Source organism: Petaurus breviceps, unplaced genomic scaffold, assembly GCF_028583685.1.
Source record: "Petaurus breviceps papuanus isolate PSGF00001 unplaced genomic scaffold, PetGlider_PUasm1.0 90842, whole genome shotgun sequence".
NCBI classification, from domain to species: Eukaryota; Metazoa; Chordata; class Mammalia; order Diprotodontia; family Petauridae; genus Petaurus; species Petaurus breviceps.
Window position 1 is genome coordinate 5,138,145 of NW_027187358.1, and position 23,610 is coordinate 5,161,754.

Here is a 23,610-nt window from a genome sequence, read left to right on the forward strand (position 1 = left end):
TATATTTATACACACATATACCCTCCTATATATACATATATATAGTCCCTTCAACTATCCTCATATTGAGAAAAGTCTCTTGAGTTACAATTATCGTTTTTCCATGTAGGAATATAAATAGTTCAACTTTAATAAGTTCCTTATGATTTCTTTTTCCTGTTTCCCTTCTCATGCTTCTCTTGCTTCTTGTAATTGAAAGTCAAATTTTCTGTTCAGCTCTGATTCTTCATCAAGAATGCCTGAAAGTCCTCTATGTCATTGAATGACCATATTTCCCCCTGAAGCATTATACTCAGTTTTGCAGGGTAGGTGATTCTTGGTTTTAGTCCTAGCTCCTTTGACCTCTGGAATATCATATTCCAAGCCTTTTGATACTTTAATGTAGAAGCTGTTAGATCTTGTGTTATCTTGATTGTGTTTCCACAATAGTAAAATTGTTCCTTCCTAGCTGTTTGTCATATTTTCTCCTTGACCTGGGAACTCTGGAATTTGGCTATGATATTCCTAGGAGTTTTCTTTTGGGGATCTTTTTCAAGAGGCAATTGGTAAATTCTATTTCTATTTTGCCCTCTGGTTCTAGAATATCAGGGTAATTTTGCTTGATAATTTTTTGAAAGATGGTGTCTAGGCTCTTTTTTTGATCGTGACTTTCAGGTAGTACAATAATTTTTAAATTATCTCTCCTAGATCTATTTTCCAGGTTAGTAGTTTTTCCAATGAGATATTTCACATTGCTCTCTATGTTTTCATTGGTTTGAATCTGTTTTATAGTATCTTGATTTCTCATAAAGTCATTAGCTTCCAATTGCTCCAATCTAATTTTGAAGGAATTATTCTCTTCAGTGAATTTTTAAAATTCCTTTCCCATCTGGCAAATTTGGCTTTTTGAGGCATTCTTCTCCTCATTGGCTTTTTGGACCTCTTTTGTCATTTGAGTTAGTCTACTTTTTAAGGTGTTATTTTCTTCAGAATTTTTTTGGGTCTCCTTTAGCAGGCTGTTGACTTGCTTTTCATGATTTTCTTGCATCATTCTCATTTCTCTTCCCAATTTTTCTTCCACTTCTCTTGTTTGATTTTCAAAATCCTTCTTGAGCTCCTCCATGGCCTATGAACAATTCATATTTTTCTTGGAAGCTTTTGATGCAGGAGTTCTGACTTCATTGTCCTCCTCCGGTTCCATGATTTGATCCTTTTTCGTCCCCAAAAAAGGATTGTATGGTCTGATTGCACTTCCTCGTCTTACCAGTCACTTGACTTTAGAGCTCTTTGCTACAGTAGAAATCTGCTTACAGAATGGAGAGATCTTTGTCCCAAATTGCTGAAGGCTTTGCAGCTGCCAGAACTATTAGTTGGGTGCCCTCTCTATAGCCCCCACAAGCTCTGGCTCACTGGCCACACACCCCAGGACCACCACCCAAGAGCACAATCCAGATCCAGGCAGGTCAAAGCAAGAGCCATTACCCTCTGACTGTTTGCTTGGTCCCCCTATGATGTGCAGGCCAGGAGCTCTGAAAGCAGCTGCATGGCAGTAGCTGGGGCTGCTGCACCTCTGCCACTTCTTGCTGTGGGGACAGGGGCTGGACCAGCTCCTTTACCCTTTCAAAAGAGTTCTTGACTGACTTTTTAATTTTTTCTTTGGTGTTTATGGCTCGAGGAGTCTGGAAACCACCACAGCTGCTGGTGATTCACTCTCCTGAAGTCTGCTCTGGCAGGGCTGGGCGCTGGTAGGGGCTGCCCTGGGGCCAGAACCGTGGCTCACTGGGGACTGCACTTGGCTGCACTCGGCTCCCAGAGAGCTGCTCCTTTCCTGTCAGCCTGCCAGGCTGCCTTCAGTGGGAGATTTGTTTTTCTCTGTCTCTTTGTGGGTTCTGTAGCTTTAAAATTTGTTTAGAGTTATTTTTTTACAGGTATTAGAGGTGGTTGAAGCTGGAGCCCTCGCCAAGTTTGTGCTTTTACTCTGCCATCTTAGCTTTGCCCCCTTCTCTTATGAATTCTTAAAGTTCATATCATATCATCTAGCATCTGATTACATATAATTTTATGAATGTGGTAGGTTACCCTTAATGAGAGATCTCCATTGTGGCTCCAATTGCCCACAATAATAGTGAAGCCCTTGAAGGGAGCTGCTGTTCACTGCAGGAAGAAGCTCTTTCCATGGGGCCTTGTGTTTGGATGCAGGGACTGCATCAGAAGTACAGATCTAGAAAAGGAAGAAAAGAGAAGGAGAGCTCTTATACGGAAATTTCTGAGCACCTCTAAGCAGAGAGTAGAACTAGCACTGTTGGATGTCATGGGATGTGATTAAGCAGAGCAATAAGCACTGTAATGCACATTCAACATGTTTTGGGTCTGAGGATGGTGAAGGATAGTAAGCCAAGATATTGATTCCATACGGAGGGAGCTAGAAGCCAAGAGTGAAAGTGAATCTAGCCCAAAGGACTATTGTAGATCTCCATGCTGGTCAAGAACATGCTGAAAGGGACAGTTTTCTCCCTTTGACAAGGGATTGGGTCCTCATTTCATTTAAGTTTTCCCTAATAATTTTCTATCTCAACCAGCATCTCTGAAGGTGTAGTAGATTTTGTTCATTTGCATGTGGAGACAGAGAATTGTATTACCTGATTTCCTATTATTATTTATGTTGATTTTAAGACCAAAGGTTTGTAGCCTCTATGCAATCTTCCTGTCTACATATCATGAATAGTTTCTATAAGAAAAAAAAAATAATTGGAAGACTGTGAATACAGGGAAGACTATGAAACTGATGATATTTTAACCAATTGGAAATGACTTATGTGAGTGTCATTGCTTAATCAGTTATCTACGTACAGTTAAACCATTTGACTTGTGAGGGCAAAGAACAAAATCCATACCAAAGTGAAAGAAAAAATAAAAAGGAGAATAATGTGGGACTACAGTTGAAATAGCTCCAACCTAACCTGTATAAATGTAGGGAAGACAGAGATTTGGTTGCTAGAAGGAAATAGGACTAAGGTCACCAACGCTTTTCAGTTTTCTCTGACTAGTCCCTGTGATTTATATAGACAACAACTGTCATCACGGAAATGAAATGGTGTTGAAAGGAATTTCCTCACTTCCAGTCAAATTCAAGTTTAGACTGAAGGACTAAAAGCAACAAGCAAAATAAAAATCCCAAAACCTTAAATGTCTAAAGACATTTCTGATTAGCCAGATGTGGTGGATTAGGGTCTGAATATCAAAAGAACTGAAATATTGTGAGACTGTCAAAGCTATTTTTTTCAGGGAAAGGATATCAGAGCTATAGCAGCAGCTCAGTGAAAGTAAATCACAGATGAAAACCAGTAGATGGTTGCAATGAACAGTAATAGTTTAGTGGAGGTACCTAGAATAGTAAAAAGTGCATAAGTAGTACAATGTATCAGTAGAGTATCAGCAGCTCTGTGATATAAAAAGTATGAATTGTCTTTCCATTGATGTTCCCTAACCACCCATGTTCCGTGTGTGTGACTCCCTTTATTAATGGCAATACAGAATATGAGGTGGCATACCCATGTGTGTAAGAGGGGTTTGTGTGTATGGGGGCGGGGTATGTGATCTCTCTTTTCCCTTATTTTTCTATGCTATTTAATGTATCTTTTGCTTTAAATTGATGTCTCCTCTTGTTGGCCTAGTAAAAGAAAATACATCTGTGGGAAGCTAAGGAATAAGCTCATAAATTCAAGCACCTCAAACCCAGATTCATTTCCTGGGTCCCCACATTTAGATGGGAGAAGGAGGCAGATACTACTTAAACAAGCTGATGGTACAAAATATGGAAAATGGATAAAAGAACAGACATTGATACAGACTATTTCCTAATGAAGCTTTACTGATATCAATTCATCACTATAATGAAAGAACTAAAAGACTCTAGAAACCACCTCAGTTAAAAAAAATTACCTTCTTGTCATGCAAGGGCATAGTAGCCAAGGGCAACATTAGTCTGAATCTAAATTAATTTATAGAATATCCTACAGATGGATGGTAGAAGATTATGAATGGCATTGCCTAATTTTTTAAAAAGAGCAATCATTTATAGAAAGCTTGAGACACACAACTAAGCAAAGTCTTCCTAAAGGCACCTAAAGATGAAACTGGAAGGAGAACACCAAGCTGGTAAAAAATGGAAAAGATTCTATAGAGATTTTTATGACAAATTTTTCATTTGTGGTGTACATGTTCCATGTACAGAGTATCTCCAGTCAGGTCCCAAGTTTCCTTACTCAATATGATCCTTATAGGCCTCATTCTTGAAGTGCCAAGGGGGGGGAAGAGGGTTATCTCCAAATCCATCTCATATTCCAAACCTTAGGGAACAAAAGGTACTAAGGAGAAACTTTGCTCTTGGACATTCAGAGAACTTTGCTCCATCTACCGAACATCTTGGTGTGCCTTATCCTCCATCAACTTTAAATGAGGTTCTGGGGTAAAACATGAGCTCATCCCCATGTGAAGGGTCTAATCACTACATTAATTTTACTTTCCAACCAGAATCTTAGAACCTGGATAATAACCAGGATGGCCTTTAGGAACAAGAGTAAATGGAAAACTCCATACTGAATGTTTGTGGGAACCTTGAGGTAGGACCTAAATCATCTGGTCATTCTTCATGCTAATGGCAGGCAAATTCCCACTTTGTATTCCCCTTAGCCCAGAAATCCAGTCAACATCTTTTGTAGCAAAAATCCTCTAACTTTCCTAATACTTTCCTTCCTTATCACTTCACCCTTACCCCTCCATAATCCATTTCCTCCTCTGTCTCTCCATTCCACTATAATCCGCATTTTCTATAATTCCCCACTCACCCTTTATCTTGAATTTCTTCATTTCTCAGTTTTTTTTCCAAATTCTTGCCTGACAGAAACCTGGATCTCATCATCATCATCATCATCATCATCATCAATATCATCATCACTATCATCATCATCTTCATCTTCATCATCGTCATCATCACAATAGCTAACATATTTTTAGCACTTTATGGTTTGCAAATTGTTTTATATTGTCTCATTTGATCCTCCCAACAGCCCTATGAAGGATGTGCTATTACTGTCCCCACTTTTATAGGTGAGAAAAGTTAAGGGACTTACTCAAGGTCACACCGCTAGTAAGTGTCTGAGGTAGGAAGCACTACATCCACAGCCACCTGCTACAGAAGTAGAGTTCTCATTCTGCACTGACCTATGTCCACCTCTATCATCTAGTCCAAACTCTTGGTACTGTCATCTACCAGCCCCCATCAGTATTTCTCCTTTCTTAAAGGAGTTCAGTACCTGACTCAGTATCAAGCTTTCCTATCCTATTGTGCTCAGCTCTGCCCTGATGCTTGGGGACTTTAAATACCTGTTGATGTCCCCTTGAACAGCCTGACTTGTTTATCAGCTTCCTCAAATTCCCACGACCTCCATCTTCACCCAACTCATCCACCCACTGCAATGACAATTCTTTGATCTCACTGTCACCCGCAACTGTATTACCTCCACAGTCCTGAACTCCAAAATTCCAATCTCCAATCATGACCACCTGTCTTTCCATTTCTCTCACTGCTTCATTCTTTCTCAACCTATTCTTTGTCCTCAATATAACCTTTGACCTCAACATGCCCCTCCACCTTTCCCTGTCTATCATCTTTGCTCTGGCTCTCTTTTCCTTCACAGCTGTGATCCCATAGTTGACCAATTCAACTAAATATTATCCTGTATCTTTGAATTCCTTTCCATCTTGTCCTATCAGTCATATTAGTCATGGTTTGGAAAAACATCAACTCTGGGTTACCCCAACCATATATCTATTCTAGTACTACTTAAATGTTTTTAAATATTGCTGTATACACTGAACACCAAAATCCTTTGCTGGATTTTCATCCACCTCCAACTTATTAAGTTTAGGTATCTTTCAAGGCTCTGTCTTGTGTTTTCTACTTTTCTATCTTTATATTCTTTCTCTTAGCAATATCATCAACTCATGTTGATTCAATTATCACCTCTTTGCAGATGATTTCCAAATCTATCTTACCCTAATCTTCCTTCTGAACTCCTGTCCTACATTACCAACTGCCTGCTTGGCATTTCTACCCATATGTTTTGTAAGTGTCTCCTTTTAAATTATGAATTTCACAAACACATAAATCAAATCAAGAAACATTTGTTAAGCACTTACTATGTGCCAGGCACTGAACTAAGTTTCAGGAATACAAATCCAAGTAGAAAGACCTGCCCTCAAGGAGCTTACATTTCAATGGGGAAAGACAACACACAAAAGGAAGTTGGAAGTGTGTGTGTGTGTGTGTGTGTGTGTGAAGGCACACACCTTGGGGGCATTTTAGAGAAAGTCCAGGAGGACAGATGGGAATACCACCTGAAGAGAAATGATGTGGATGGCCTAGGTGTCCTCCTTAAAATAGAAGTTCTGGAAGGAACTACCAATGAGAGGGAGGAGCCATAGTGTTGGATGGTACTTCCAGTGTATGAAGTACAGGGTTAGAGCGAACTTCAAAAATGGAGAAGGGAGTTGTAGAGAAAGTCAGGAGGAGAGTCAGGAGTGTAGGCTGGAGAAGAATGAGCTATACACAAAAAAGAACAACAAAAGAGGCTTGTGTTATAAGAAGCTATGGATTTCTTTTATATATAGTTTGTTTAAAAGGAGTAAGGGTACTTTCCCTTTAAGATGCTGTCCATTGATAGGGAACAGTTAAGTGAGCACAGGGAAAGAAAAAGTATTTTAACAGAAATAAAAAGATTTAAATAAATTGGTAAAAGATCTAAGCTTCTGCCTCTGTCATAGATGAACATTTTTATGCCTGAAAGGAGCAGAAAAAGAACTTTATTTTAATTAAAAAAAGAAAAAAACTGCTGAAATATATATGAAGAAATACAATTTCCAAATCAGATTTGAGATGTTTAGACAGAAGAACTTAAATCACCTTATGAAAGATGTAGGATGGCACCTCATTTGCATATGAACAGTTTGATGGTTTAAAAGGGTAAAGAAAAAACTTTCATTTATTAAAAATTAGAAAAATTTAAGTATAGAAAAGTATAGTCTTAGGTATGTAAAATGAGATGTAAGCCTATATTGAGAACTTATAGTTGCAGAGCATTATGGTCCTTCAGATCAACTGTATATAGCTATTTAAGACAACAGAGACAGAAAGAGACAGAGAGAGACAGAGAAGGAAAGGGAAAGGGAGGGAGAGAGATCGTATAATTATTTGGAAGTCAATGAATGATTTTTAAATGGTTGTAATTTTTGGTTTGGTTTGGTTTGGCTTTAGGAGAGTAAGTCAGAGTTCTAGGCAGTTCAAATTTAAGTCACTGAAAGGCTTACAGGACTTAAATAGGAGGCAGAGGCTGCGGCTGGAGGAGTAAGGAGATTGAAGAACCTGACAGAAAATTCAGCAAGGGGTGAAAAGCAGTTTTGTGAGAAGTGTTTGAGGAGACTGGAAACAGGAGCAATCAGCAGGTAGGAGGTTCCAGTTATGTGATCCCTAATTAGCTGGAGAGAGGCTTAACCTCATTGGTCCAGAGCTTGCCATATTCCTATAGCTAACATTCTTAGAAGTGCATTAAATAATACTGATGGCTATGGACATCATAGTTTCACCCCTAATCTTATTGAAAAGGCCTTTAGAGAAATGGATGTGAAGGGTATGTCCATCAATTGGGGAATGACCAAACAAGTTGTGGTATATGAATGTAATGGAATACTATTGTGCTATGAGAAATGACAAGCAGGCAGCTTTCAGGAAAACCTGGAAAGACTTAGATAACTGATGCTGAGTGAAGTGAGCAGAACCAGGAGAACATTGTACATAGTAACAGAATTGTGCAATGATCAACTATGATAGACTTAACTCTTCTCAGCAATACAAGGATCCAAGACAAAAGACCCATGATGAGGAATGCTGTCTACATTCAGAGAAAGAACTATGGAGACTGAATGCGGATAGAAGCATACTATTTGACTTTGAGAGTTTTTTGTGCTTTTCCCCCTTTTTGTTCTGTTTCTTCTTTCACAACATGACTAACATAGAAATATGTTTAACATGATTGCACAGGTATAATTTATATCAGGTTGCTTGCTGCTTTGGGGAGAAGTGAGGGAAGGGAGAAAATTTTGGAACTCAAAATCTTATAAGAAAATGAATATTGAAAATTATCTTTACATGTATTTGGAAAAAGATGCAATTAAAATTTTTTAAATTATTAAAAATAACACTGATTTACCAAAAAAAAAAACAAAACTATGAAGCGGAAAATTTTTTTAAAAGGCCTTTAAAATTTATCAGTTGCAGATGTTAGGTATTGGTTTTAAATAATTTACCAGATTGATATATTTGCATTAATGTTTATCAGAAATATAATCTTCTTTTGCTGCTTTATTTACCCCTGGTTTAGGTATTTGGATTGAGCAAATTGGATGAATTCCCTGTGGAGTATTTATGGGAGGTGATTGATAAGAGTTAGAAGGTTAGGCAGTCATGGATATGTTTCATTCCACATCACTGAGGAAGCAATAACATTGCAGATTCATCAAAGTTGTATTGATGACTCTTTTATGGTCTCTATATAGAGAATATTGTACTGGTTGGCATTCAGGCTGTAACTCGCAAAACTATAATTGCCATGATGAATCTGGAAAAGTAGTAAATGTATCCAGAGGCAGAATTTTAAGATACTCAACTATTATATTCCTACTGTTTTCTATTTCCTGTGTGAGCCCTTTCTTAAAAGTAGTTAACTCACTCCCTTCTCTTGTGTCTCACACTCACTGTTTCAAAACACTGAGTATAAAACATATCACTAGGTGGTGCAGTGAGTAGAACACCGGCCCTGGAGTCAGGAGGACCTGAGTTCAAATCTAGCCTCAGACACTTAACACAAAAACTAGCCATGTGACCTTGGGCAAGTCACTTAACCCCAATTGCCCTCCAAAAAGCAATATATATATATCATTATTGCAAATAACCATTACTAAAATGTATATAGGATTTTAGGTTTATAAAGTATAATTCCCATCTTACAATTGAGGAAACTGAGGCTAAGAAAAGCTCAGGGACTTTCTTAAGGCTCTACAAATAGCAAGTGATAGAGTTAATGCTCACATTTGAGACCTTTGACTTGGGTTCTTTTCACTACTCTATGACAGTATAAATAAGGGGATGAATTAGAAGATCACCCCTTTTAGCTCTAAATTGATGATATGATGAATTTATTTTTTTAAGATTTAAAACACATTTTCCTCACACCAATTCTGTGAGGTATGTAATGAAAATACCAAGTCTCATTTTATAGATGAGTAAACTGCTGCTCAGAAAAATTGTTTTTGCCCAGCCAAGATCAACAACTAGTAAGTGTTTTAGTTGGGTTCAGTAAGACATTCATGTATCAGGAAGAGTTTTTGTGAGGCTCTTGTAAGCTGCTTATAAAGTAGAACTATCTCTACCCATGCAGTCTAAGCACCAAATTATATTGGGTCCTATTTTTCCCTGCCACCAGACCCTGGAAGTTCTTATACAGACCTAAGTCTCCGTACTTCTACTGTACCAAGAAAGTCAAGAATATGAAACGGGTATAATGGCTACATTTATAGTGCAGAAAGGCATCCACAGTGTAACCTTGTTCCACTCTGAGACCACGGCCCGGAAAGTGTTTTCCAAGAACGAAGCACCAGTGTCTGAGAAAATATGTGTGAGAGCAAAAAGAAGGTCAGTGCAGAAATCCTAGAGCTGGGAGAGGATACAAGAGGGCCTGGTGTGCATGGAGAGACACGAGGAAGGAGGATAGACAGCCAGTGTCTCTAAGCCCCAGCTCCAACCAATCCCTCAGGGTCCTTGCCCCCTCCTCCCACTGGGGCACCAGTTCAGGCTTGCCTAAGCTCCTGGTGTATGAAAGTACCTTTATCACAGACACTCCTTGCCTTGCTATTGACTCCTGTTGGAGGGGAGAAAGACTAACCTTCCGCCTCATCCCTACCATCTTGAGATGGGACTCTGGATGAGTGTGGGTGTGAGGTCAGCCCAGCCTGAGGGTCCCAGGCACCACATTATTCTTCTTCCCCCTGCAGATTCTCAGAGCTATGACACCCTAGCAAGCAGTGTAAATGGAGGGCCTGCACTGATTCTCTAATGAATTGAGGCAGGGCTCCCTTCCTCCCCATCTCCCATCTCTCCTTTGGGCATCTTGTTACCCCTCTCTAGCTCAGTCCCCATCTCCTTCTTTCCCCCATTCTGGTTCTTATTCTTCAGTGTCTTATTCTCTGACAAATAAAATGATGCTAATAATAAAGCTGTCATTGATATAGGTTTAATAGTTTACAAAGCATTTTACATATATTATCTCATCTGAGCTACTGGGAGAACTTTGGCTGTTCCTCCCCAGCGCTGTTTATGGTTTCATAAGGGTAACAGGGTATAGCTGGAGAAAAGCTGCTGGACTAGCAGTCAAAAGGCCTGGGTTCTGGCCCCAGCTTTGCCATGTGACTGGCAATGACACCTGTGAAAGTCCAGGCCTCAGTTTTGTCATCTGTAAAATGGAGGAATTTGAGGAGATGATCTCTCAGGTTTTAAATATTTTATAATCTGTGGCTTCTAAAGATATAAAAACCCCTTGAGACTTAGGAAATGAATGCTAATTGTAGACTCATGTGTGGAAGTGTGATTAATGGTGTGGTGGAAGGAGATCTTGGAATCAGAGGGCCTGGGTTCAAATTCTAGCTGTACCTCTTACTACCTATGTGGCTTTGGGGAAGTGATCTCTCTGGGGCTCAGTTTCCTTATCTATCAGAAGCAGGGGCTGAACTAGATGACAACCTCTAAGGTTCCTTTGTTGGAGGTACCTAGATGGCTCAGTAGAAAGAGCACTGGGTCTGGAGTCAGGAAGACCTGAATTCAAATATGACCATAGACACTAGCTGTATGACCCCACACAAGTCACTTAACCCCTGTTTGCTTTAATGCACTGGAGAAGGAAATGGCAAGCCACTCCTGTATCTTTGCAAGAAAACCCCAAGGACATTGTTGGCATGCTATGGTCCATGGGGTCATAAAAAGCTGGACATAACTGAACAGCAAGGTCCTTTTTAGCTCAGAATTGATGATCTGATAAATTTAAGGCCCTATGATAACTAACTAGGAGATATTTTCAGGCAGGACATTCTTCTTGGACCTTAAATGAAATCAAAGAGGCGTCCACCTACTCTGCTTGTGAGTAAGGTTGGCCCTGCCTATTATAAACCAGGGTCAGTCCTTGAAATTTTAATCCCCTTTCATAAATTCCAACCTGCCAGCATCATAGGACAATAGAAACAATAAAAAGCTTGTGATGCTAATGAACTATGTTAATTGAGTATGCTAATGAGCGGTGCTAATGAGTGCATTTCGCTGCTCCCCTAAGTAAGGAGACAGAATTGTTAGAAGGGTACAGGGAAAGATTACAGTCACAGCCAATGCTTCTTTTAATCTTGGCATTTGGAGTCTCATTTCTCCCTACTTGTCTTTTCAAGAGTTTACAGCAGTCCTTTCAAATGTCCCTAAACACTAGGTTTATTTAAATCCAGGCTTGCTCCAGGCACTCCCTAATACAGAATGGTGGTGTGCTGGTGTGTTCAGGGCTGGGTCTTGGAAAAATAAAGTTGTAGAGCTGAAGTAACCTGCGTTCCTATCAAGTGTTTGTAAGGGCTTGAGGAAAAGGATCTCTAATTCCTCAAGGACTGGAGGAGTAAATGTGTAAAACATCATATGATGAGTAGAACTTATTAGGAAGCAGCACCAACCTATTTTGGAACCATCAATCCATTATTTCAAAACACAGAATGGAACCATGTGTACAGTAAATTCATGGAAACTCTCTCTTCCTCTCTCTACATCAAGACTGATTTGTCCTGAATCCTATCATCTTAATTCTATGACCTAATAAGATCATCTGCCCTGAAGTATGATGGCTAGTTAGGTTTTAGGTAGGAAATTTCCCAAGACTCTTAATTTTAATAGCAGGAACATGTCTGAACTCAGAAAAATAATCATATCATCATGGCAAGCTGATGGGAAGATGTTTGGGGGTTTTGTTGTTCAGTCATTTTTCAAGCATGTCTAACTCTTTGTGACCCCATTTGGGATTTTCTTGGCAAAGACAGAGTAGTGGGTGAGTGAGGAATATGAGGTCATCCCAGCTTGAGGGACCCAGGTACCATATTAGTCTAGTGTGGTTTGACATTTTTTTTCTCCAGCTCATTTTTCAGGTGAGGAAACAAGGTTAAGTTCCTTGCTAGTAAGTGTCTGAGGCCAGATTTGAACTAAGGAAGATGAATCTTCCTGACTCTATGTCTGGCAGTTTATGCATTTTGCTACCTAGTTGCTCATGTCTGGGGGTAGGATTCTTCTATTAAACTTTGTGGGTGACTTACTCTGACTACATTAGAACTCATACAAAACACTCACAGGAATGTCACCATGAGAAACATTACCTCCAAATTTTATCTCTTTTGTGATCATTTATTTACATGCTGGGTTGTAATACTTGAAAAGTAGAGACATAGGAGCCTGTTGATAGGGTCTAGTTCTCATCAATGACGATTCCTCATTAACCGAATGGCTTAGGCTTACTTCCTAGTTCCTTTCTTTTTGCCTAGAGTAGATATAGGTATTGCCCAGGCACACAAAGAAAAGATCCTGCTCCTTAGACACAAATCTGAATGGACAGATTCTAAGGTACATATACCAATTCACACAACACAACATTATGGAAAAGAATCTAAACCTAGGAGGTAAGCAATTTCCTGGTTCACTTGGTCCAATGGGTATTCTAACTGCAAGACCCAAAAGTTTAATGAAACAATAACATGCCTTTCCTTTGTTTCTCAAAACAATAATCCTTTCCTAAGTGGAAACAGGCAGCAAGAGTCAGATCACCAATACTGGAGCATGCTTGCTGCTTGTTGTTATAGTGTAGTAGAGGAAAGATGAAATGACTGAGGAAACAAAGGTTTGAGCTTCCAAGCATGTTGATTTATTAAGCAGTGAATGCCAATTGCATAACAAATCAGGACCAGTAACCTTCCTTAGCTTTGGCACTGAACCCTGAACACAGGGGGAGATAGATATTTATACATCAAAAACAACAATCAAATAAGATCAATAAATTAAAAGAACACAATTAGCCAGCATACAAAATTAGGTAATCTGATTTCTAATTGGCGGAAAGATTAAGTATTTTCCAAATTGGGAGGGGGAGAGCAAACAGGTACAATTCTCAGAAATCAGAAAAAGAGATTTCCCACTCCCTTCAAATGTCTATATTCAATCAAAAGAATATGGAAACCATAAATGATGGACCAGTACAGGGCCAGATTTCAGGTAAGATATATGGTTGCTTGGGATATGTAATTGTGAGAAAGCTCCTTGCATGGATCTTCCAGTAAGACTAGGTTTCAGGTCAGCATAACCTAGGTCCTTAGTTAAGGGTCTCTAAGCAGCAGGTAGATGTGGTCCTGCTTTCCAGCCATGCAGGACTGGGTTCAAACAATGCAAAAAAGTCCTCACATACTTCCTACAATTGAATAAAGTTTTCTCACAAGACAGAAATTGGACTAGACTTATAATTGAATAGAAAGGGAACTGAGTTAGCTCTAGAATTGAGTCACAAGATGGAGTCAACGTGGTTCACTCAATTCCCATTACTACTTGCTGTCTAATTCCCTCAATAGGCTAACTGTCTTTCATGGGGAACAGGTGGAGCATTGGTTAATGAGAGTCTATTCTAGCTACATGACTACAGACAATTCTCTTTTTATGTTCTTTCTATGCTTGCCATCTTGTCTCTGTATGATTAACTGCCACCTACATAGACCATCTTTTCTATGTGGAGAATAAGATAATTTTCTTAGAATACATTTCGGTTTCTTTTCCACCTGTCAAATGCCTTTGTGTCTGTATTGTTAGAAGAGGGTAAAAGGAAGCATGTTCTCCTTGTCTTATTCTTCATTGCCCAGTTCAATGCCTACTTCTTTCAGTAAACTTTCCTGTACTAGGGAAGGGCTTCAAGGGAGATACCTATTTATAAGCCATATTTTCCCCCCTCTTACTGGAGAATAATGGTGTAACTCAAATAGAATTCCAAGGAAATACTGATCTGAGAGCCAATTCTCATGGTCCACCTGTCCACTAGTGGCTCAACTGGCCCAGTACCTGACCTCAATTCTATCTAGCTTCTCTACCTCCCTCCTCCCAAATCCTATGGAAACATACATGTAGGCCAGCAAAGCTCCATAACCTTGGTTCCCTCAAGATCTACCCTGGATAGGTGTCAACAGCCCTGGCTAGGAAGCACATAACTCTAAATGTCAGGGAAACAGGGGCCAACCACTAGAAACTGTAGGATCAGAGTTTTTAGGCAGGTCAGGACTGACAAAAGGATAGTACACTCAGGTCTCCTAGAGCTACCCATCTAAAGAAATCCTCACTATGCCGAGGGGGCTGTAAGGTTGGGTCTCACAGGTGATGGGAACATATGTTACTGCTAGTCTAGGCCAAACCACTGCCACACCTAAGTAGCAACAGCTGAGGTCTGGGGGTGATTTGTTTACTGTGGAGTTTCAAAAATACCTGGGGGTTCAGAAGAGTCAGTACCATGGCCAGCAGCCAGACAGTGGTAACTGTTGTTAACACATGCCTTCTTCTAGGCTGGGCCATAGCCTAGAATGCCCTTTTGGGTCCAGTCTTCCAAACTTTATCTCTCTCACCATTGAGCAACTCCTAAAGTCCCACCCCCACTTCTGTGAAGCCTACACAGGTGACTTTTTCCAACTCCACCTGTATAAACAGTCCCTTAAGACACTAGTCCTAAATCACTAATAGTAGCAGTTAGAAACACCCCACATGTGTGTAGTGCTTTGCAGATTTTCAAGGAACTATCACATTAATGAACTAATTTGATCCGTGTAATAATATTTATGAAGGAGCTATTATTATCCTCATTTTACAGATGAGGAAATGGAATCTCAGAGGGGTTTCTAATATCAACTCCTTGATTTTTAAGTGGAGGAATATGAGGCCCCAAAGAGAAAAAGCGATTTGCCAAAGGCCAAAGGGAAAGGTTCGTTCAACTCTTCCTGAAACAGACTGACTTGAAGCGGCAAAAAATGGAGCCCAAATTTCATATATGCACGAGAGCTGGGAGTGATTTTAGAGATGACCTTGAACATCTTCCTTATTTTATAGAGAAAAAAATAGAGGACCAAACTTAGTCTTGAAGTAAAGACTAGTTTCTTATTGTCTTGACACTTCTGGGGCCACAACGAGGCCTTTTTCCAAAAGGGCCAGGACACACTGCCTCCAGTCTTTTTGCTAGGCTTGGAGATACCACGATGGCTACAACACCATCAGATTTGCCCTAAATCAGACCCCAGACACAGTGACCTCATGCCTGGGATTACATAACATTTTACTCTTGCCTACCACAAAACAGTTTTCTACACACTTCCTAGGACACAGCAACATAGTAGGTCAGACAGCTGAAGTATCCCCAGCACTTAGCACAGCACTTTGTATATGGCAAGCACTACTTCATTTGTTCATTCCCAAACCAACTCTTTGTGACCTCCAATTCCACTATCACTCCTGGTCTAGCTACACTCTTTAAGATTCCTGATCTTGACCCTTTTGATGAGCCAGTTCAACTCAACACTGTACTCTACATTGGAATCCCTTTTTCTACTGCCACTCACACTTTACCAGTCCCCAATCTTGGATTATTCCTATGATCCTTCTCCTTCAATCTTACTCACATGGCACTATTTAATGCTGAATACTGGAGAAGGATGAGTGAGTTCACTACAGAATTACTCTAGCTAATCTCAATTGGGCCCTCACTGCCACAAGTCAATTCTTTGATTTCTCCTTAATCCTGCTCATCACAGTGGCTGTTCCAAACCTCTTCTCCTATCAAGGGTCTGATGCCGAACCTTCCTCCCACCTTCTCAGTTGAGGACCTCATCTCATGTGCCATTGAAAAAAATTGAGGTTCGTCATCAAGAGTTCCCTCTTCTCTCCTCTTTTTTATCCCATACCCATGTAAAATCATCCATCACTACCATATCCTTAATTCCAGTCTCTGATAATGAGACCTCTTCTACTTCCTAAGGTCAATGCCTCTACATGCATCCTTGATCCCATCCCCTCTTGCCTTCTCCAGCAGATTGCTCGACTGTCATTGCCACTCTAATCTTTAATCTCTCCCCACATACTTATTCCTTCCCTGTGGCTTACAAACACTCCCAAATCTCCCCATCACTAGATCCTGCCATCTTATCTAGTTGTTATCTGAAATTTCTCATTTCCCAGCCAAATGACCTGAAAAAACAGTACAATTGGTGCCCCATCAATCACAAGCCTTTTGTCATCATTCTGATATTTAAAAGCCTTATATGATTTATAGGAGATCACACACATGCAATGATGGGTAAGCTAAAGTAAATCAAGCTCCTAGAAACAGTCCAACAAATTTTGCAAGTCAGCTCAGGACCAGGATGGAGGTTTCACTTTCGAGTGTGCTCCATGGTCCCCTTTTGGATTCTTTGCTCGTAATTTCTGGAGGCATTTTCTTCTCCTCCTTACCTACTTCCCAGCCTACTTACAAATGGAATCACCCTGGGGTACATTGGTAAATGTTTAATATACATGGCATGCTTTAAAGTTTAATCTATCTTAAAAACATTTTCTCTTATTACTTTCTTGAGTCTCAATAAAATAATAAATCAAGCCTTGATTTGTTCGTGGTATAAATTATCACATTGAAGATTTAACATTAGGCTCTAATAGCCTATTTTGAGTTGATGTACCACTACTGACATCACCCTCACTCACTGTTTATGCCTACCTTTGTCTGTCTGTCTGTCTCTCTCTGAATAAACAAACACACATACACACATTCTATGATGTGAAAGACAAGTAGATGCCACCACAGGGTTATTGTTGTTTGTTCTTTATTCTCTAAAAGGACCATGACATCAGGGAGGTGATGCTATGACATGCAAGTGAATTGGATTTAGGTGAGGAAGGACTATGCAAGGTCACCAGCCTCACTTTCTCCTCTGGGGCTGTAATGACAAGCACAGAAGTAGCACACACCTTGTTTCAGCTATTGAATTAACACCTTGTTTCAGTTCAAGTTTCTTTTGAGCCTTGTATCAAGTCTGTTAAGAAACAGAACGTGTGAACCCCACAACTTGTGAACCCTAGAACTCATGAACTCCTGCAACAGGAAGGGTAGGAGCTAATGACCATATATAAGGAGAATTTTCAGGCTAGAAAAAGAAAAACAAAGAGGACTCTTGTGGTGGCAGTCAAGAAGGAGAAAACTTGTGGTATACCAGCACTCTGTCTGCTCTGTCTGTATTAATGTTTGTTTGTGATACTTTGTACAGAAGCCCCAGGACCTTACTGGAAACCCTGAAAGAGAACTTTCTGGTTGTATGTTTACAGAAGTCCTGGAGGAGGGTTTTGGAGGTGCTGGGACTTTACTGATGATTTGTGCTGACCTCTTAGACATTGTTTGTAGGTCTCTGTTGATTTTTATGTTGATTTGTGCTGATCTCTTGGACCTTGTTTGTGGGTTTGTGTTGATTTCTATGTTGATGATTTGTGTTGAGTTCTCAGACCTTGTTGGTGGGTCTAAGTTGAATTCACAGGCAGATAGTGAATTGATGATGGTGCCGGCAATGTATATGAATATTATTGTGGCTTTGTCTTCCCAGAAATGGGAACTGTGAAGTACTTGAGGTGGACTGGACCCTGTGAACTTCAATATGGAATGGGAACTGGATGGAGAACTGGACAAGGAGCTGGACAAGCACCTGGGAGCTGCCTGCCTTTGAACCCAGGTGACAGTTGGAGCTGGGACCATGGAAGAAGAACCATGGAAGCTGAGAGCCAGCCTCAAGTCAAGCTGAAAGAAGACTATACTTGGATACTGTGTGCTGACTGAGAAGATTATGATTTACTGTGACCTAGGGGTGGAGAACTTTGACTTTTGTACTTTGTGATTGAATTAAGGATTTTGTGATTGACTAAATGAATGCAATTTGTTGAAAGTTATGTTACCACTTTGGTGAAAACTATGTGGCCATTTTAGTGTTAAGTTGTTGTGAATGCTATATTTTGGTTTTCTGTGATAAGTTGTAACATTCTGAATGCTGTACTTTGATTTTCTGTGAATGTTTTGCTCTGATTTGTTATTGAATAAATAGAATGCTCACTATACTATGTAATCAGAACCTTGGAAGCTGTTCATAGCAGCACTCCTCTGGAAAGCTGCTGGTGTGTGGCTTTACAGAAGCCATCTGGATCCAGTGGGCAGATACATATTAGGATGACTGGAGATAACCCCCATATATTTACATATGAATATACATATAAATACGGCATTGCATGCAAAGGCATGCATTTTACATAGCATAAGGGTGTGCTTAGAGCCAGCTAGACCCATCTTGTGAGAAAAGAACTCATTAAATTTTCAGTGTGAGGGACAGCTAGGTGGTACAGTGAATAGAGGAAGTGGCCCTGGAGTCAGGAGGACCTGAATTCAAATTTGGCCTCAGACACTTCACACACACACACACACACACACACACACACACACACACACACACACACACAAACACACTAGCCGGTGACCTTGGGTAAGTCACTTAACCACAATTGCCCTACCTTCCCCTCTCCAAAAAAAAAATTTTCAGTGGGAACATTTACAGATCAGATGTTGGTAAATGATAAATTGGTAAAATCAGGGCTTAATTTATTATTTTGATGATTGTCTAGACTTAAGAAAGTGATGGAGAAAATGTTAATACTAATTAAAATGCATTGTGCATCTATATACATATATGTATGTATATGTGTGTGTATGTGTATATATGCATACATATACACATATATACACATATATTTGGAGTGCTGCTTGGTAAATACTCTCCTGCATATGTGTATAAACATATATATATATATGGAGACACACACCTGTCTCATTCCATAGCATACTACACATAAATTAAGAAACTGAAGCCCAAAAGAATAAAATAATTTACCCAAGTTTACATAATAGTGATGAGTAGGGTTAGGATTTGAATGCAGATCTTCTAAATTCAAATCCAGCACTCTTACCACTATACTAGATGCCATTCACTAATCTCAGTATAGCCTCTGGAAGTACCAATTATTAATTGCTTGTGCCTTAAAACCTTTTTGACATTTTCCCCCTATCCTAATTTAGGGAGCAGTATATCCTTCTTTTACTGGAAGCTCCTCTCTTAATTTTTCTATTTTCAGCCTGGCACTCCTACACAACTCCAGAGAGCTCTATACAGAGACAAAGTCTGGTGAGGGGGGACAGGGCAAAACTTTAAGTGAAAGAAAAGGTTGCAAGGATTCAGGAAGCAAAGGGATCCCCAGGAAGACCAGACCCTGGTGCTGCACTCTACACTCCTTATACTTTCTCTGGGAGGGATCCATTCAAGTAGGGAAAGAGGAGTCCTTCTAAACTTACCTCTGGACCCCATGCTACCCTCTCTCCCTGGAAGGTGAATGACACCTTGAAGCACTACTACAGTTTTGTTTTTAATAGCATTTTATTTTTTCCAATTACATGTAAAGACAATTTTTAACATTCATCATTTTAAATGTTGAGGTTCTAATTATCTCCTTCCCTCCCTCACCACCCCTTCCCTAAGATGGTAAGCAATTTGATATATGTTATGATGTGTAATCATGTAAAACATATTTCCATATTAGTAATTTTGTAAAAGAAGAAACAGGCAAAAAGGAAAGAACCATGAAAAAAATGAAGAAAGTAAAAATAGTATACTTTGATTTGCATTCAGATTCCAAAGTTCTTTCTCTGGATGTGAATAGCATTTGCCATCATCCATCTTTTGGAATTGTCTTGGATCACTGTATTGATGAGAATAGTTAAGTCCTTCATAGCTAATTATCACTCAGTGTTGCTGATACAGTGTACAATGTTCTCCTGTTTGCTACAATTCATGTAAGCCTTTCCAGGTTTTCCTGAAATCTGACACAGTTGCCTTCTGTCTACACTCAGGGGACCTGTTCGTTGTGCCATGCTTGGGCTTCCCTTTCCATCTCTAGGCTGACCCCAAGGGAGACCAAACAGCAAGAATTCTATACTATCTCACCTTGGATCATATCAGCTCCCATAGATTAAATTAACCTCCCTATGCAGATGCAGATCCCTAGCTCAGGTCTATATACCCAGCCCTATTCTCTCTTCTGAGCTCCCCTCCTGTATCACCAATTGCCTCTTGGACATCTAGAGATGTTTGACCCATGGGCATCTCAGATGGCTGAAATAGAACTCATTATCTTTCCTTCTAAGAGTTCTTGACCAAGAGTCCATGAACCTGTTTTTTTTTTAATTCTGGTAATAATATTTCAATATAATTGGTTTCCTTCACAACTCTATGTATTTTATTTTATGCATTGAGAAGCATTATTCTGAAAAGGGGTCCAGAGGCTTCATCAAAATGTCAAAAGGATCCATGACCCACACAAAGTTGAGACCCTTGCTAAACTCTTCACAACTTCTCTTTATGAAAGGCACTATCATCATCCTAAGTCACTCAGGCTTGCAACCTTGGCGTCATTCCCAACTCTCGCCCTACACCTACTATAAAATCTTGTCATTTTTACCATACCAATATTTCTGGTCTACACATCTCCTTCTCTCCACTCACACAGCCACAATCCTAATTCAGGGCCTCAGAACCTCTCTCTTAGACCTAACCCTAAAATAGCCTTCTAACTAGCAAGCCTCTCCCCTCTCCAATTCATCCTCTCTTTAGCTGCCAAGGTGACTTTTCTAAAGCATAGGTCTGACTGTGTCAACTCCCTGCTCAGTGAGCTCTAGTGGTTGCTTATATCTTCTAGAATCATGTGTAAAGTCCTCTTTTTGGCATCTTCTCACCACCTGGCCCCTTCCTTCCTTTCCAGTGTCCTTCCTCTCTAGCTCTCTGCATGCCCTCTACAATCCAACTACATTGGTCTACCTGTTGTCCCTTGCATGTGATCCTCCATCTCCCATCCCTGCCTTTGCATTGACTGTCCCCCATGCCTGAAGTGCTCCAACTTCTCTGCTTCACCTCTCGATTCCTTAGGCTTTCTTCAAGCTCAGTCCATTTTCTTCAGGAGATCCTTCCAAGTCCTCCCAGCTTCTAGTATCTTCTGAGATTATCTTCCATCTGCTCTGTATTTAGCTTGAACATATCTGGTTATTACATATTGTTTCCCCTGTTAGAACGTGAACTTCTTGAGGGTAGGGACCATTTTTGCCTTTTTTTGTATCCTTAGCATGGGTGCCTGATACTTTGTAAGTGCTTAATAAATTTTACTGACTGATTGCCCAAATGGATGACTGTTCCTGCTTCCTACTACCTAGCCATGGTTTCTTCCTCTATCTCTTTCCCAGCAGTACCAGGCTACACCTAGAAGCCACCACCAGACCCCACCTCATCACTAAACTCTGCCCCTGCCTTTTTCCTATGAGCAACACAATGGTTTATTAACTGGACTTTTAAATTTCTTGCCTTAATGTAAATTTCCTACCAATGGGCAAAGCCTTGATGACCCCACCCTAGTTATAGCTCTGGTTAGAGTATAAAGTTCATGAAAGTAAGGGAAGCATGATGCTGTGGAAAGACATGATCTTGGAGTCCAAAGCCCTGGATTTGAATCCATCCCTGTTACTTACTACCTTTATGCCTTGGGCCAGATCACTTCAACACTAGAATTCTCAGTTTCTCAGACTTAAACACAGTGTTCTTTTTGATTCACTATGCTGAGCAAAGGTTTGATTTATTTTTTTAAATCAGCTTCAATCTGACAGTCCAAAGTAGGGAGGGGCCCAAAGCTTGGCATTCCTTCCTGGGTAGTGAGGGTTAAGAAGGCTTCCAGCCATAAATTGGAATTTCCTGCCTTTTGTTGCAACCTGAACTTTTGCTATTCACCTGTGGCTTTTGTGCTTAGCTTATTAAAAAAAATGTTCTGCCCAACCCAGTGTATTCGGGTTCAAGTTTCAGGTTGTCTGGGCCCAACCTTTCTGTCCCTGGCTGAGACCTGCCCTGTGCAGGGAATAAGTGAAATTGGTGGAGGGGGGAGAATGTCAAAAGTTCATTGAGGATGAGAGATTGTATGAGGAGTGCAAAAAGCAACAGAGAAGGGTGAAAGAGGTCAAAATCCAAGGTAAGAGGCTACATACCAGGGATGAGAGAGGAGAGGAGCTGACAGGGATGAAAGTGGCCACCCACCATGGAAGGGGCCACACACGAGGCCAAGGGAGGATACTGATGGAGGCCCTAGGTCTATCTTACCCCCTATGCAGAACCCAGACCAACACTCCCCACAGAAGACATTAGACTGCCCACTGCTATTGGGATTTCTACTTCCATTTAAGGTCCGTAAGTGGAAGGACCTACTTATGGGTATAAAGTTCAATTCTGTCAGTCAGTAAATAAATATTTATTAAGTGTCTACTAAGTACTAGGTCCTGTGCTAAAAAAGAAAGGCAAAATACAGCCCTTGCTCTTGAAGAGCTCACAATCTAATAGGGGCAAGTAACCAGGCACTGTCATGATTTCAAGCAGGATCTAGAAATATATCTTCTCTGGGAAGTCTTCCTTGATTCACAGGTCACAGAACTGGCTATGGATGAGACCTCTGAGGCCATCTACTCCAATTCCCTCTTTGGACAGATGAGGAAACTGAGACCCAGGAAAGTGAAATGACTTATCCAAGGCCACTGGGGTCTTAGGCTTCTGAGGTGATATTTAAAGCCAGGTCCTCTAACTCCCAGGTGAATGCTCTTTCCATTAATCTACCTCACCTTCCATTAGAAGCCAGAAAGTCATCTCTCCTTCTCTACTTTTGGGGTAGATCATGCATCTTGGGGAGGCTTATGGAGTATATATTCTTCCTCTCTTGACCTCAGTTATCCCATTCACCATCTTTCTGACCAACTCCCATCCACTCTATGCAACAAGCCACAGTTGAGGCCTGCATGTGTTCTTGGCTCCCTAGAAGGCACATGTTATCCTTTTATATAACAGGAGCATTTTATTCTCTTTTTTCCTCTTGACCTGGACACCTGAACACCCACAGCAATACCCTGTCAGTTTGTTTTTTATTTATGAGTTCATGAAACTCATTAATCTGTTTTTCTTGATTGACTGAATACAAGTAAAACTTTCAGTCTCTCCCTGAAGCCTGTACGTAGCATTGCATCTCCCATTCCTTCAAAATATCCAAATTGGCTAAATAATATTTCAGAAAGGAGTGGTGATTGTTTTTCCTTTTACTTTTAATTAAAAGATTACCTTATTAAAAGAGGGAGGGAGGGAGGAGGAAAAAGAAGAAGAAAGAGAGTGAGAAAAAAAGGGAGATAGAGGGAGAGAACAAGGAGGGGAAGAGAATGTGTGTGTGTGAGAGAGAGACAGAGACAGAAAGAGAGACAAAGAGAAAGAGAGAGAGAGAGAGAGAGAGAGAGAGAGAGAGAGAGAGAGAGAGAGAGAGAGAGAGAGAGAGAGAGA

At 40.2% G+C, this 23,610-nt stretch overlaps 1 long non-coding RNA gene across 1 annotated transcript in view; it reads right to left on the reverse strand.

Annotated features, from left to right (window-relative positions):
• Positions 1 to 23,610, reverse strand: part of LOC138148778 (uncharacterized) — a 128,810-nt gene continuing 105,200 nt past the window's right edge. The window contains exon 11 of the long non-coding RNA XR_011165166.1: positions 1 to 2,200. This is a non-coding gene — a long non-coding RNA (uncharacterized lncRNA). The remainder of the gene's footprint in view (positions 2,201 to 23,610) is intronic.